A 16,341-nucleotide genomic window follows, 5' to 3' on the forward strand; every position below is an offset into this window, starting at 1 on the left:
GACCTATCAACATCACTGTCACCTTAAACAGCCTTTAAACAATGATGACTCTCACTGAGAGTCATTTTTCTTCAGCAATTAAAAATTTGATAACAGCACGCTGTATAAGTCGTGTTCACACAGCCCTAGAACATGTCTCCATACTTCTGCTACTTAAAATAAACTGGATGAACAGAATGCATTCAAACTGCATGTGTGCATAGAGAGGAAGTTACCTGCAACATTCCACCTGGCGTGTTTCTCAAGGTCATTTAGGTCGCATTCTACAAGCATGCGTACATTACTTTTCAGCCTACCCTCACACATACAAAAATTTTGGCAGTGCTTTCTAAATTTAAATTGTTCATTAACTTGGTGTGTGTGTGTGTGTGTGTGTGTGTGTGTGTGTGTGTGTGTGTGTGTGTGTGTTTCAGTCTAACACTCATGCAAAATTCTTATCCTGACACAGAATTATAACAGCAAAATCAACTTAAAATCCTGACATGAGCATAGATCTTTAACAGATTCTATTTCCATACAACAATCTCAAAATATGTATCTTCAGAGCAAAACATTGGTAAATTTTGTTCGGTCAAGGGTGGACATTTCTTGCCATACCTTTAGTATTTTCTTAACACACTTAAAATGAGTAAAGACTGGAGAAATAATGGGTTTATTCATACATAATATTACTTCTACTTCACTTTCCCTTAATATTACAACTCTTGTAAAAACAACCAGTTTGTAGTTATTCAAATTTGTTAGCATCATATGTGTTGAGATCATTTGGCATTTATGCAATTGTATAGTTCTATTTCATTACCATTGTCACATATCATTCTGAACTGCTGTAATCCATCATGTTTATATTTAGTCTAAGTCTGATAATTCAAGGAAGCATTTGGCCCATTCCTATTTAAGAAGAGAATCTTCAATAACATCAAGCTGACCTATGTATTCCTTCAAAGACCACTGTCATTTTGAAAAAAATTGTTTTGGGCATTAGGTCACGTCACTGTAAAATACTAAAGCAACTAAACTGCCAATGTTTTGACCAACTTGCTGTGGTCCCCTTCACGATGCTTGACTGCTGGATACTAATCAAACGCTTCCCTACATACTCTCTATTTGTTACCTTGTGGCCCCTGATTTCACATGTCTGGGACATCACTGGACAATTTCAAGAGATGTTGCTATGCAGGAAGATGGCCGTATGGTAGGCTACTGCCTGTGCTACCCTGGTGGAATGCAACCATAGCAGGCGATTGCTAGGAGAGAGCATACTAGCAAGGTACTGCCTGTGTCACTCTCGTAAGTGATTGGTAGGCAATTTTAATTGGTGACTGGTAGGCAATAGCAAGTTGACAGCTAGTATCCCTTGGATAGTGTTTTCCTGCAGCAAAGCAATAAGGCCGCACGGCAATTCTCTCATGGCTGCTGTTTCTGTTGTTAAAACCAAGTCAAGTGGTGCTGCTGGCTGGCGAACAAACATGGCCTGCTGGGTTGGGATCAGTGGCAGCCTGGTCACAGGTTAACTTATAGCCATCCTCCCTGTTCATGCTGTTAGCGTATTTGGTTATTTTCTTATTTTACAGTAGTGTATCCATGGCTGCTGAAGAAGCACACGAGGTTCTAGAAAATGTATAGAACAGCTACATTCCTGGTAGTTGCTTGTTGATTTGGGGGAGAGGACTACATTCCTGGTGGTGTTCAGCTACAGATGACTTCTTATTCTGTACCAGTTGTACGTAACATTCATGCTCCAACATTCAAGTGCTAATGGGTCTCTGGTTTCACCAATGTAGACTTCACTGCATTTACTCCGAAGTTCGTAGATGTGTGCAATGTGGAGAGCATCCATGGGATCCATAGTAGACCTCAACAGATATTGGAACTTGTGTATTATTCTGAAATATGGGTTTGATTCCTCCATGACACATAACCTTGCCTACATGGTCACTGATGCCTCTCGCATAAAATACATGAGCAACTGAAAGATTTTCTTCTGTACCTTTGTTTGTTTTGTCGTCCCGCATAACACGTTGTACGTCTGTTGTTCTATCCATTCATACAGGATATTGTCTTGAGCTCATTCAGTTCATGTTCTATGTGGACAGCATCACTAAAGCGGCGAGCTCGGGCTGTCAGCGTGTACAGCACAGTGTTCTTTTGGGCTGTATGGTGGTGTGAATTTGCATGCGGGTGTCTGTTGATGTGTATCGGCCTTCTGTAGACTTTATGTCACAGTATGCCAGTTCGTTCTATACACCTTCACATCTAAGAAAGAAAGAAATCCGTTGTTTTCCATTTCTAGTACAAACTTTATGGTCTTATACAAACTATTGAGGTGCTCATGAAATCTAGTTCTGCTTGCTCATGAAATGAAATGGTCGTATGGCATAGTTGGCCGGGAGGCCCCATTCGGGGGAGTTCGGTCGCTGTATTGCAAGTCCTTTTTAGTTGACGCCACTTCGACAACTTGCAAGTCAATGATAATGAAGATGATGATGGACACGCAACACCCAGTCCCCTGCCGGGAATCGAACCCAGGCCCCTTGCATGCTGGGCGGTAACGCTACCACTACACTACGGAGGCGGACTCTGCTTGCTCACGAGGCCATGTGACCAATGTGTCGTCCACATACCTCAGCCAACAGTGTGTGAGCAGTAGTACAGAATTTACATTCATCAGTATCCTGCTGTTAACCGATGACCACACCAAGTCCGTTGATACGTCAGTGATTTAGACACTTTAGTGTTTTACAATGATGTGGCCTAACACTCAAAATGATTTTATTCAATATGCATTCCTTTGTTCTAATGGCTAGCAACTACATTGTTTGATGGTTGATGCTAAATACTCACTACACAGACCATAGAACCACAGTAATGGGAAGTAAGAATTTTTGCATCAATCTACTTTTATATACATAATGCACTCAGATAGCCTGGTAACAGGTGTAAAGGAGTGGCTCACCAGCTTTTAACACAGAGGCTTTGTTTGACACATTCCTCCTACAATTTCTCAATATATCCAGTGTCAGTCAATGCGTAAAGTTTGATACTCAAGGTCTCTTTGTCTTTCCAACAGCCATCTTAACTCACCGGTTACTCCTGTTGTAGATCTGATTATCACCATTATAACACACAAACTAAGTAACTGATTAATTGAGATTTAATGTGCAATTCTTCAAATATCTAATCAACATTAACAAGCAATACTTGTTACAGAAACACAATATTGAGTGCACTACAGGTCTGATAAATATTAAGAGACTACACATAAATTACAAAACCCAGCAAACCAATGCGTGTGCATGTGTGCGTGTGCGCACTCGTGCATGCACACACGTGTTTGAGCATTTGTCATAAAGAATTTCATCAGAAATATAATGTAATTATTAATTTACGAACTTCTCTTACAATCCACATTTTCCATGGGTTGCAATCTGTTGCTCTGCAATTTCTAGAAGAAAAAATGGGTAACATTCTATACTGTGATGGTCATTCATTTAAAGTATTAAGTTATAGCAGGTAGCAGTGGTTACCTTTTGTGGTGAGAGTTACATATGCATCTTTCCTCCTAACAGTCAATAGCAGCATTAACATGAAAGTGTAATAATTAGGAATAGAAACACTTCTGGGACTAAAAGAAAATACATCAGCAATGCCGTACTCCACAGCATCAATACTGTAATTTACTATCCATCAATGTTCAACACATTTGTGGCTTATACCACCAATTTTGACATTCTCTATTCTTATAAACATTGAAACAGTATCCATTTTGTCCCATTGAATATTTATTTTCCTTGTATATATTTGTGCCACCATACATAGTGATTTGATTCAAACCAGTAGCTGAACTTAGGCACAGACAGGATACAACCAAGAAAATTATTTTCAAAGGTAAAATTACGAAACAACAGTTACTTTTCAACTGGAAGCAAATGTTGCATCTTACTCATCAAAGGATATTATGAAACCTATCTTGGTAGCACTACTTATTTACATAGCATTGTTACTGAAAGCTTACTGGTGGATTGCCTTTACAGTGCCTATGCAAAGAAGCACTGTGTCTAAAAATTACCAAACTTAAATCTCTTAGTACAGTTGACTTAATGTAGGAAAAAATCTGTACAGCCGTATTACCACATACAATGATAAATTTAAAGTTTTGTGATCTGACACTGAAAGGTAAATCAAGTGGTACACTAAAACCTGTGGAGAGACTGTCTACAACAGTGGTCATAAAACTGTGGCCGGTGGTCCAAATGTGGACCGCATCAAGTATTCGTGTGACTTGCGGTTCTCAGCTGTATGTCATTTAAACATACAGCTGAGAACGGTGGGTTGCACAAACACCTGATTTGGGACACATGTAACCCTTGGAGGAGGAGGAGGAGATTAGTGTTTAACGTCCCGTCGACAACGAGGTCATTAGAGACGGAGCGCAAGCTCGGGTGAGGGAAGGATGGGGAAGGAAATCAGCCGTGCCCTTTCAAAGGAACCATCCCGGCATTTGCCTGAAGCGATTTAGGGAAATCACGGAAAACCTAAATCAGGATGGCCGGAGACGGGATTGAACCGTCGTCCTCCCGAATGCGAGTCCAGTGTGCTAACCACTGCGCCACCTCGCTCGGTAAACCCTTGGAAGACAGTTTGACAACCACTAGTATATAATATTCAACAGTTACATGCTCACAACAGATAAAAATGTGTCAACCACCTTAGTTTCCAGTTATAAATACTAAAATCAAATGCCCATGATACTATGTGAATGAGAAATGATTTGTTTGAATGTGTTATGCTATGGACAAAATGATTCAGAATTATTTTCATAGGTGTGTGTGTTTTGAAAAAAAAACACTGATGAGGACATCTGAGATGGAGCACAAACTTGTGACAGACAAGGATCAGGAGAGAAATCTGCAGTGGCCTCATTCCCTTCACAATACACCATACATTTTCAGTTTTTTAAGTTAAAATTGATTTCAATATGCACTATAATAACTTCCCATTATGGCACACAACCAGGGCTGCAGATACAAAGCAGCAAGTCAGTGTGCACAGACAGGTGAACATAGGCAGCATATCCTATAGCAGAGAGCAGTGGGATGAGGACTGGCCAATCTTGTGAGAAAAGCTGAAGGCACGAGTAACTGTATGGTGGGAAATGTTTGCAGTTAGGTGCCGAAGCAAAATGATTTAACAACAAACAATAACTGTTAAGCAATTCAATAACATGTATCTACAGTGTGGCAAGCACACAAGAGCTCATTTGTGATACGAAATGATATGTCACAAAAGTGAAACAACTGCATTACAAACAGTATACGAGGAGGAGATATTTGTATAGTGATGAATTTATGGGGTTCAGTACAGTGCATCACCTCCAATAAACAATATTTAAATGGTATGCCTCTAATTCACACATCAAGTAGCAGCCACCTACAGAGAAACACTCATAGCAGCCAATGAATGCTGCTTCTGCAAGAGGCAAGAAGAAGAAAATGAAGTGGTACAGACACTAAAATGACTCAATTAACATAATCTCACATTCGGTACAAGTAAGTGCTTTTCCATTAAGCAGCTCTTTGTGCAGTGTGTGTGTGTGTGTGTGTGTGTGTGTGTGTGTGTGTGTGTGTGTGTGTGAGTAACTCTACAGTGAAGTCAGTACAGCCTACTACAGGTAAAGTGGTGGAACAGTTTCTTGACCTACCACAGAGGGTGCAATTTAGGGAAGCATATGAAAATAGGGAAACTAAATTCCACTCCTTTCAAATGTAAGTCTAACATAGCAATCACTCAATGAATTTGCAAGTGAGCTAGGCAATGTTCATATACACTGTGGAATAAATTACACTGTCACAGCATAATTTTTCTTTGCAGAAGGAAGGGTTACAAATGGCAACTATCTAGATCTGCTCCAATTGTTTGCTTTCCCTCAGAGTAATGAAACAAATGGGCAGGTTGTTCCCCAAAGGATGTCATGTCACTGAACTTCACTTGTAAGGTCCAAAATGTTCTTAACATAAAACTTCCTCAATGGCGGTACAGGAGAGGAGGCATGTGTGACATCACAACTCAGTTCTCAAATGGTTGGACCCTTTAATTGGATTCATTCTGACAGCAAAATCACAATACTTTCTTAAACAATTTACATGAAAAGATATTTCAACTGTTGCAATAGACCATCCTATCTGACAAAGATAGTATGGTCAGAAACAGATCATCCATATGTGACAGTACGCTACAAACAATGTTCATGTGAATGTTTATTAATCCACGAATTCTACGATTGGCAACATTGTATGCCACCCACCATTCCTCTAAGAACTAACCTAAGCTTGCAAGACAGATCATACCACCAACATTTTTTCAAATGTATTTTTTCCTCTCTTTTTACTGATATGGTTCATAGGGCAGCCACTGCATGGTGGTTTGATATTTACCATTAGCACAATAATGGCAACACTTTACATTTGCTCATCACACTGACGAACTTCTTAGGGACTTTTTATAATTTTGCTAATTTTCAAAGTTTGAGTGAAATGAGTACGGTGTTCTGCAACTTTTATGAAAAGTACAACAAAGGAAACAAGTGTTTGATCATAAAATGCAGGCTTTCACAACTAGTGACATTTGGTTTCTTGAGCGTTTAGATGACACTATGAAAATGAATGCACTTGCTGGTCAGTTTATTGGCTCGTGATTGTTGGAGTCTTGCAATGCATGTAGAGTCTTAATTGGCATTGTGCTTATAAGTTTTATTATTGGTAACATCTGGTTCTTTGTCTCTTACTTTTTGATTTATTTTAAAGTAACTCATTTATATTTTAAGTTGTTTATATTTATCTCCAATGTGGTGTAACCGTACCCTCTTTCTGAAATCTACTTCCAATTTCAGGAAAATCTCTCCTCTACACAGCACTCATTCTCTCTCTCTCTCTCTCTCTCTCTCTCTCTCTCTCTCTCTCTCTCTCTCTCTGTGTGTGTGTGTGTGTGTGTGTGTGTGTGTGTGTGTGTGTGTGTGTGTGTGTTTGGGCGCACGCGCATTCGTGGTGCACCACTGTGGTCTCCTGACACACACTGGATTGGGATAGTGGAAAAACAGAGGAAGCGTAGTACAGGCAGAGGAATGAGGTACATAGGTGGTTAAAAAAGATTATGTTGGTATCAAGCATGTAAGTGTATTCAAGGGGAGGTCAGAGGCCTGCTAGAGGAAAGTTTAGAAAAAATGGCAAGTACGGGAAGTACAGCGAAGGTGGATGGTTCAGAGTAGAGAAAGGAGAAAGAGATACAGAAATATTTCTGTGGGTGACGTAAGGTGGAGTAGAAATGTAACATTGAGAAAACTAGGAGAGACTGAGACAAAAAAATACATAAATTCAGGAAATCAGAAGTTGGGAATGAAATGAAATGATCATATGGCATTGTTGGCCGGGATGGCCCATGCGGGGGAGTTTTGCCGCCGTATTGCAGGTCCTTTCTACTTGACGCCACTTCCGTGACTTGTGGGTTAATGATGATGAAAATGATGATGAAGGACACACAACATGCAGTCTCCTGCCGGGAATCAAACCCAAGCCCCTTGCGTGGTAGGCAGAAATGCTACCGCTATGCTACGGAGACAGACAGAAGTTGGGGAGAACACAAATGGTACAGGTTGTATGTGGTAGCTGTCACAGGTGACTAGTTCTGATGAGACAGGACATGCTATTGATAGGGCTTTAAAAGGACTGGTGGGCAGATATAAAAAAAATTATGAGGCACAAAGACAATGAAATACAGTACATTTAAGTGAAAAAACAATGAAATAACTGAACTTCATGAAAAAATTAATTTACTGTAGCAAAAATGTAAATTATAACATAATGCTTTACTGTTACAATTTTTGCAAAATTATTCTACAACAGAGTAGAAAGAATTGTACAAAGGAAAGTTCTTTAACATTATATTCAATTACATTTAACATGAATAACTATGGTGAAATTTGTCAAAATGCCAATTTTTTTTTAAATGGCTCTGGAAGATATAGATTTAAGAACTTAAGTACATGAAAACATGTGGAATAAACTAATTTTGGCTTTTTATCATTTATAGTTATAGATGCATATTTCCAATTAGGGTTGTGATTTACCTGTAGTCTCAAACACTGAACAATATCTTCCTCTTGCATTTTATTGTTTAAACAGGAAATTTTTATAGCTTATGGAGTACTACGAGAAGTACTGTACTGAGCTGGACACGCTGCACCTTATCAAAATTTAATCATAAGCCATAGGTCTCAAACCTTTGAGTGACATTTTTAAATATTTCATTAGCAGCCTGTTCAGTAAGAGGACTGGTATTACCTTTTATTTCTATACCAGTGTTGTCTACACAGAGGAGACAATTTGCATTTTGACAATGCAAATGAAACATCATTTATGTTTATCAGACGTAGAAGACCCAAAATAGAACTCTATGGTACACCATGTAAAAATATGATTCAAATTCTGAGTGCTACACAGCTCAGTAATTTATTGCCTCTTCTTTTCCAAAACATTTTAATTTTTGCATGAGGATATGTGGTTTGCACAGTCATGAAACTTAGTCCTCTCACAATTCCTAGTGATGGCAATTTCTGGTTCATTGATTCTAATGTGCCTCCCATTAACAGAAATAGATCCTGTTCAGCTGAAAGCTTTTTTTTTTTTTTTTTAATCTAAATTGTTTGCTAATGAGAATATTTTGCAATGACTGTTAAAAATGGTTGTATACATGATATTCTTGACTTTTTTATGCCAGCAGTAATGCGAAGGATCAGCAATTTTTTTACGATTGTTTTATCCCTCATTTGTGAAGTTACTTGAAAACACCTTATTTAAGCCTGTCTAGGAAAGTACCACAATGGTACAATCCATACAAATAATTATTTTGGTGCCCGCCCCTGCTAGCTGAGTGGTCAGTGCGACAGAATGTCAATCCTAAGGGCCGGGTTCGATTCCCGTCTGGGTCCGCTCAGGGACTGGGTGTTGTGTTGTCCTAATCATCATCATTTCATCCCCCTTGAAGTGCAAGTCACCGAAGTGGCGTCAAATCGAAAGACTTGGACCCGGCGAACGGTCTGCCCAGCGGGATGCCCTAGTCACATATTTTATTAATTTAGTACATTAAAGACAGAACAACATTTAATTGGCTCAAATGACTCTGAGCATTATGGGACTTAACATCTGACGTCATCAGTCCCCTAACATTTCATTATTTTACAACTGATTTCATCACAATCACTCAAACACTGGCTTTGAAGAGTGTTGACAACACTGAAAACTTACTTCGAAAATGTAGGATGCAGTTGAATTTTATCAAACGTGTTTTGGAACAATTCTGAGAAACTATAGACTTTCCAGTAACAAATTCCAAAATTTAAATTGTCTACAAAATATTTGCAGAAACAGATAATACCCAAAAACTGAACCAATGTTGTGATAATGAGATTGTAAGTTAGCAAAGCCAATGAATGTGAAATAAAGGTCATGGTATCAGACTGGTATGTAGTGTAGCTTGAGATTACATTTGCATCACATTTAACACGCTCAGACACATGTAATGCACTTTTCAATATAAAAGCTAAAACTGCAGTGTAAAGCCAGAAAACCAATATTAGATAATGGGCAAGTTTCCAACACGTATTTTTATGTGTATCACATACATATATCATACATTTAAAAAAAAAAAGGGGGGGGGGGGCGGCTTGCTATGTATCTTATCAGCACAATGGACCATTTAAAAGTCACAATCAAAATTACAGAGTGGAGCAAAGATTATGGATTACCATTCTATATGAGTAGTACAGCTCAACAAGTAAGTGTCAGACCTACGAATGCAAACATCCAAAAATAAATCCTTAATTGGTCCAAGGACTTTACTGCCACTTATAGCTTCTTTCATCTTTTATTTGCTAATGGTAAAAATTCCAAGGTGCACCTTCGCTTAAGAATGACACAGAAAATTGTTTACATGCTTCAAATTTTCATTTGATGACGGCAGTAGCCAATATATTGTCATCAGTAAGTCTTCACGAATAACACTACTAAGTATTCCGTTGTTGAAACTTCCTGGCAGATTAAAACTGTGTGCCCGACCGAGACTCGAACTCGGGACCTTTGCCTTTCACGGGCAAGTGCTCTACCAGAGCAGAAGTAAAGCTGTGAGGACCGGGCGTGAGCCGTGCTTCGGTAGCTCAGTTGGTAGAGCACTTGCCCGCGAAAGGCAAAGGTCCCGAGTTCGAGTCTCGGTCGCGCACACAGTTTTAATCTGCCAGGAAGTTTCATATCAGCGCACCTCCGCTGCACAGTGAAAATCTCATTCTATTCCGTTGTTAGTTCTGTACATTATCATGATACATGAGTCAGAATGGACTTAAATTTACCAAGGAAAGATAAACAAAAAGCCCAAAATGGTATTTTGTATACCAGGAAAAAAGCTGTATAATAAATTACCCCAGGAAATGGAAGACATTACTAAAAAAACCTGTAAAAGGCTGCTAAAACATTCTGCGTAACTAATGCATACTACAAAATAATTAAAGATTACTGGGACAATTCTGTAGTGGGTAATAATGAAAGAGGTTAACTACACCCTGTTGCATTTCAATACATTATCATGGTTTACTGCTTTTGCAAGAAAGTAATGTGTCACAATCTAAAGTGCATGCTAGTAAAGTCTTGCTGATTCAGTTTTTTCAGGTGGACAGATGGGAGGAAAGGAAGGAAACATGGAGCGTCCTTGAATGTTGGTGGCTCAGGAATTGGTTGTCCAAACAGGCAGGAGTTAACGCATGGGGCGTAGCAGCATCTTCATGGCCAAGAAGTCATCAGTGGGTCTGTAGGTGTGTATGACGATGAAGAGCATAACTATATTTTTATATTACTAGTTATCAGAAGATATTTGTGTTTAAATCAAAGAACACTGTATAATAGAGACCAAATGACTGAGGTGGTGCAACTGTTAAGACACTGGCCTCATTTTTGGGAGGATGGGGTTCACTCTGTCTGGCCACTCTGATTAGGGTTCTCTGTAGTTTTCCTAGATTACTTCAGGCAAATGCTGGATGGTTTCTCCATCAAGGCATACTTGTGACAGCATATGTAAGTATTCTGTGTATATATTCCAAGCTACTGATTTTTATTGCATTATTATTATTTGCTTTTATGGCCTCATTGGACCACTTTAGTCAATCATTTCCTGGTCCTCTTCTTCAGTAAGTGCATGTTTCCTTCTTTCTTAACTGCCCAGTATCTTTTCATTCATTCTGATCTTTCCTATCTTTCCTCATCAGTAAATACCCTTTTCATTGTGTGATGTTTGTCTACTTTTGGTTTAAATCTTATTTCTTGTCTTTCAGTTTCTTGAAATTTTCTGTCTTGTTTTGCAGACCATGCAAGGTTATATCTAGTTCTCCCATATCCTCTTCAATTTCCTTGATACATCCTACTTGGTGCTTCAGATTCCACAGTTTCTGCATAATTTTTCTTGCTAATCTGATTTCTGGTGTCCTCATTATGTGCCCAAAGAAAAAATCCTCTTTTTACATATAGTATCTGTGATTGACTCCAATTCCCTGTACACTACTTCATTTGGCACTATCCCCCATTGTCCTTCCTTCCAGTAATTTTTATTTATGCATGTTCTTGCTATTCTTCTCTCTACTTTTAGTATTTTGTCGACACTGTTTCTCTGAGCGATTTTAAAAAGAGTCTCGCTTGAGTATGTTACCTATGGCTGAACACATCTTGTAGTGTTTTAATTTTGTTTGAATTGATAGACATTTTTTATTGTATGTAGACCTTGTTAGTTTTTGAGATTTTGTCATTTTATTGGTTCTTTCTTGTCAATCAGGTTTTTCATCCAAGTTGTATGTTATAATCTCTTCAACATATTTATACTGCTTTCACTATTTTAGTTTTATGTGGTCTATTACTAGTGGGTCTGTTACCATCATCTCAGTCTTTTCGAAAGATATCTGGAGTCCTACTTTTGTGCTATATTTTGCAGGTGCATTATTTGATTTCTAGCTCCTTGTACATTATTTGCTAGTAACGTCAAGTCATCTGCGAATCCCAAACAATTTAGGTTTATACATCTTTCTTGGTTCCAACTGTTATGTTTTTAGGATTCTCTTTATACCATTCACTCACCAAGTATTCAAGAGCACACAAAAAGGGGCCACTGCCAAACCAAGAAGAAATGCTGTGCATAGTTTGGTTAATGAATGATGAATGTAATGGAGTTCAAGAAGAATATTCGATACTAGTAGTCAGCTTCGACCAGTAACTTAATGTTAATGGTTGCTGTGACATCGCCTATTGGTGCATATTCTGATAGTTTGGTTGTTAGTTGATGAAATCGAAGTATGTGAAAGCAAAAAACCTGCTTTTGACCACATTCTAAACTGTAGATTAGCCCAGGGACTAGTTTAGGTTGGAAGGCGAATGTGTAGTTGGGCTTGATGATGCCAACAAATGTGAAAGCAAAAAAATCTGCTTCTCAAAAAAGACTGATCTGTGTCTTTCCCATTAAAAAAATCAATAAATAAATAAAAGGCCACTGATATATGGCATTATATTACCTTTGTTGCACATGTCCTACTTCACTGGTAAAAGCTGACAACTTGTATAAGATATTCCACTTTATCGAATAATAGAACACTTCTTAATTAAATTCTGAAGTTCGCAAATACTAATTCCAGAATTTTTTCAAAGTTAATAATCAGTGCCATTTGTGAATCATTCAATGACTTTTTCATAAACTGTAACAAATTTGGTAACTGTTCACCACCAAATACAAAGCCCAATATGACAGATAGCAACTGAACATGTTTTAAGTTTTCTCACGTTTCCATCTCAGATGTCACCAAAATCATAATGTCCCTAAAAAATTCAAAATTTGTGGGGTGGGATGAGGTCCCCACTGAAATAATAAAAACAGTCTGTCACAGCATTGCATATCCACTCTCTTTCATAATCAACCAATCATTTGATGAGGGATGTTTCCCAGATCGATTAAAATATGCAGAAGTTCGGCCCATACATAAAAAAGGCAAACAAGATGAATTGGGCAACTATAGGCCAATCTCACCGTTACCAATTTTCTCAAAAATATTTGAAAGAGCTGCATGTGATCAGATTGAAAATCACAATTCATCTAACAGCATTATCTTAGGCAATCAATACGGTTTCAGAAAAGGCCGCAGCACAATCCATGCTATAAATGAATTAGCCACAAAAGTCAGCAGATGTCTTGATGATAGAATGTGTGTGTCAGGCATCTTTTGTGACCTGTCCAAAGCCTTCGACACAGTAAATCATGACCTGCTTCTCCAAAAATTGGGACGCTATGGTTTTCAAGGCAAATCTCTTAGCTGGACGTCATCATACTTGGCAAACAGAAAACAAAGAGTACTTATTAACATCAACGGCAAGAAATTTCTCTCTGGCTGGAAAAACACTCAATTAGGTGTTCCACAAGGTTCAATATTAGGGCCACTGCTTTTCCTATATTATATTAATGATATGCCATGTCAGGTCCCGTCTGATACTATCCTCTATGCAGATGACTCAACAGCTGTAGTCTGTTGTAAAAATGAGGTAGACCTAATTCGTCATATTGAACAAACACTTGGGGAAGTGGAGGCATGGGTCAAAAACAATAACTTGATATTAAATTTTACAAACACAGAAATTGTTCATTTTATCACAAAACAATCTGCACAGTCTATAAGTGAAATAAGGTATATGGACAAAAAATTAGAGACTGCAGACTGTGTCAAATTCCTTGGCGTGTTAGTCAATAAAAACCTGTTATGGAGTCACCATGTGGACAACATACTGGGTCGACTGAATAGCCTTGTATATATTATGAATATCTTGTATAGTATTACTGATTTAGCTGTAAGAAAAACTGTATATAATGGATATTTTGTTTCAGTCATTAGGTATAGTATAATTTTCTGGGAGTCTGAAAAAAAAAATTTACTTAGAGCTTTTTGACTACAAAAAAGAATCATCCGAGCAATGGTGGGAGCAAAACCAAAGCAACACTGCAAACCTTTATTTGTAAAACTGGATCTGATGAGCATTCCTAGCATATACATCTATGAAACTCTCACTTTCACGAAAAGAAACCCACAACTTTTTGAGGGCAACCTCTTCTTGCATCAATATAATACTAGACATAGAACGAGCTACATGTTACCTACCCACCATTTAAAATCATATGAAAAAACCCCATACCATATGGGCACGAAATTTGTAAATAAAATTGGAAAGATATGGATGACCCAAATGTAAAAGGTACCAAAAGGGACCTGGAAAAATATCTGAAAGATAAATGTTACTATAGTGTAGAAGATTTCATGAATGGTGACGATGCATTAAAATTGTAATTAAAATACCTCTTTGAAGATGTTATACCATACATATTATTAGTTTATTGTCTACTTTTAGTATTGTTATATATAGTGTAAAACTGACAAGTCACCTATGTCACAATCTTTGATTGTATAAGGCATGTTATGTGATGATAAAAATTGAATTGAATTCTAGATTAAGCAGATACTGGTGGCCCAAAGTTTGGCTGTGTGCAGCTAATTCAATTACTACCTCTTAGCCTTGTCTAACCACTCATTTTGAAAAGATCACTCACAATCAGACCTACAGAGGACTTTATTAGGTTCAACTAATCTTTCAGTTTGTTCCACTTAAGACAGGTTTAGAGTAACAGAGGCAGATTAATGGATAACACAAAATGAATGCAACAGGTTCTCCATGTGGTTCTCTGGCGATGATCAAAACACTGGTCAGACTGCAAAACTTAGACTACAATCTTCAAAACCAAAATGAGGACACACACTAGGCATACTCAACAACAGTCACCCGTAAGTTACTGCCTACCACAAAAAGAAATGCTTGGTCGCTTACATAAAATTGAGACTAGTTGTGGCCGGCATTAACATAAAACTGTAATTATGCTATTGATGTAGGGCCTATGACCAATTCTAAATAATTAGGTGGTTATCCTTGGATTAATAAAGAAAATTGAGTGAATAAAATAAATGTGTGTCTCAATGTGCAGCTCCGATTGATATGTGATGTCACAATACATCCAATCATGATGTATGACAAAGCATAAAACAGTCATTTAATTTTTTTATTGTTGTGCCTCATACCTTGTAGCAAGTCATCCTAGTTGACACAATGGAATATTAATGAGTCAAGAATCTTAACGGGACTATAGTGTGACACGTGGGGACGAGACAGTGTGGCACACACTAGAAATCATTGCCAGCATTATACCCTTGGAAGTCAATACCCGAGGAGTGACAACAGTGAAAGGGACAGCAAGCCTAGCATAAATGATGTTTTGTCAATATGATATTTTTATGCAGCAGTATAGCAAGTTGTTCTTGATGGAAAATAAATGGTAAAGATTTTTTTTCTCTAAGCCCAGTTAATTAAACCAATTGGGTTTTAAGAGTCTTACAAAGCCATATTAGATCAACTTTGAGAAAAAAAAAAAGAGGTGGTTCACATAAAATGTCAAAACTGTACAATGTAGTTGGTAGAATCTCTCTGGTGCAATACATTTTACAACCAACAAATCAATTCATGTAACTGACCTGCTCATAGCAACATGGTAAATGTAATGCTTTTGATTCAAGAGCTGACAAACTGAGATGTACATCCCAGTACCATTCTCATGTGACAAACTTTCCGCCAACGCATTGACAAGTGTGCTCTTATCACATTTCCACTCCTGCTCTATATTCTGTAGTATTCCTGAAAAAATAAATATTTTTGTTATGTTCTAAATATTTCCTTAACTTTTGTCTAACACAGAATACTTGTAAAGGCAACTACAAATTCCCTGAATTGTCTTGATAAAAAGAACTATCAAATCCCATAAATCAACAATTCATTCTTCAACAACAACTTTTCTAAATAGAACAGCAGCTTTCTTCAAATGCATCTAATTAATGTTGATGTATGGGAAAAGGGAAGTCACATAACATAATGAATATGAGAGTAAAGAGAGATTTAGGTTACATTATTGATAGCATAGTGTCTCTCAATGAATACCACACATATTGTGAAGATGATAGTCTTTTGAATCAAAGTAAACAACGCGTGACATTATGGCCTCTGTATTTTATTTTCACAATGACTGATAATGGGGTGCACAGGTAACTAGAATTACATTCGGCGAAAGTATCTTCTGCAATTGATTCATTAGATTCAGATTAATTAAGATACTACAAAATCTGTTTCTAAGGACATAATTTCTCAGGCAAATTGAGAAATTAATACAACATAATTA

The 16,341-nt window shown here is 37.7% G+C and overlaps 1 protein-coding gene across 1 annotated transcript in view; it reads right to left on the minus strand.

Moving 5' to 3' along the window:
• Window positions 1–16,341, minus strand: part of LOC126484671 (uncharacterized) — a 148,622-nt gene that overhangs the window by 131,642 nt on the left and 639 nt on the right. The window contains exon 2 of the mRNA XM_050108264.1: window positions 15,644–15,803. The gene's annotated coding sequence lies outside the window, so the exon portion shown is untranslated. The remainder of the gene's footprint in view (window positions 1–15,643; window positions 15,804–16,341) is intronic.

Source organism: Schistocerca serialis, chromosome 6, assembly GCF_023864345.2.
Source record: "Schistocerca serialis cubense isolate TAMUIC-IGC-003099 chromosome 6, iqSchSeri2.2, whole genome shotgun sequence".
In the NCBI taxonomy this organism is placed as follows: Eukaryota; Metazoa; Arthropoda; class Insecta; order Orthoptera; family Acrididae; genus Schistocerca; species Schistocerca serialis.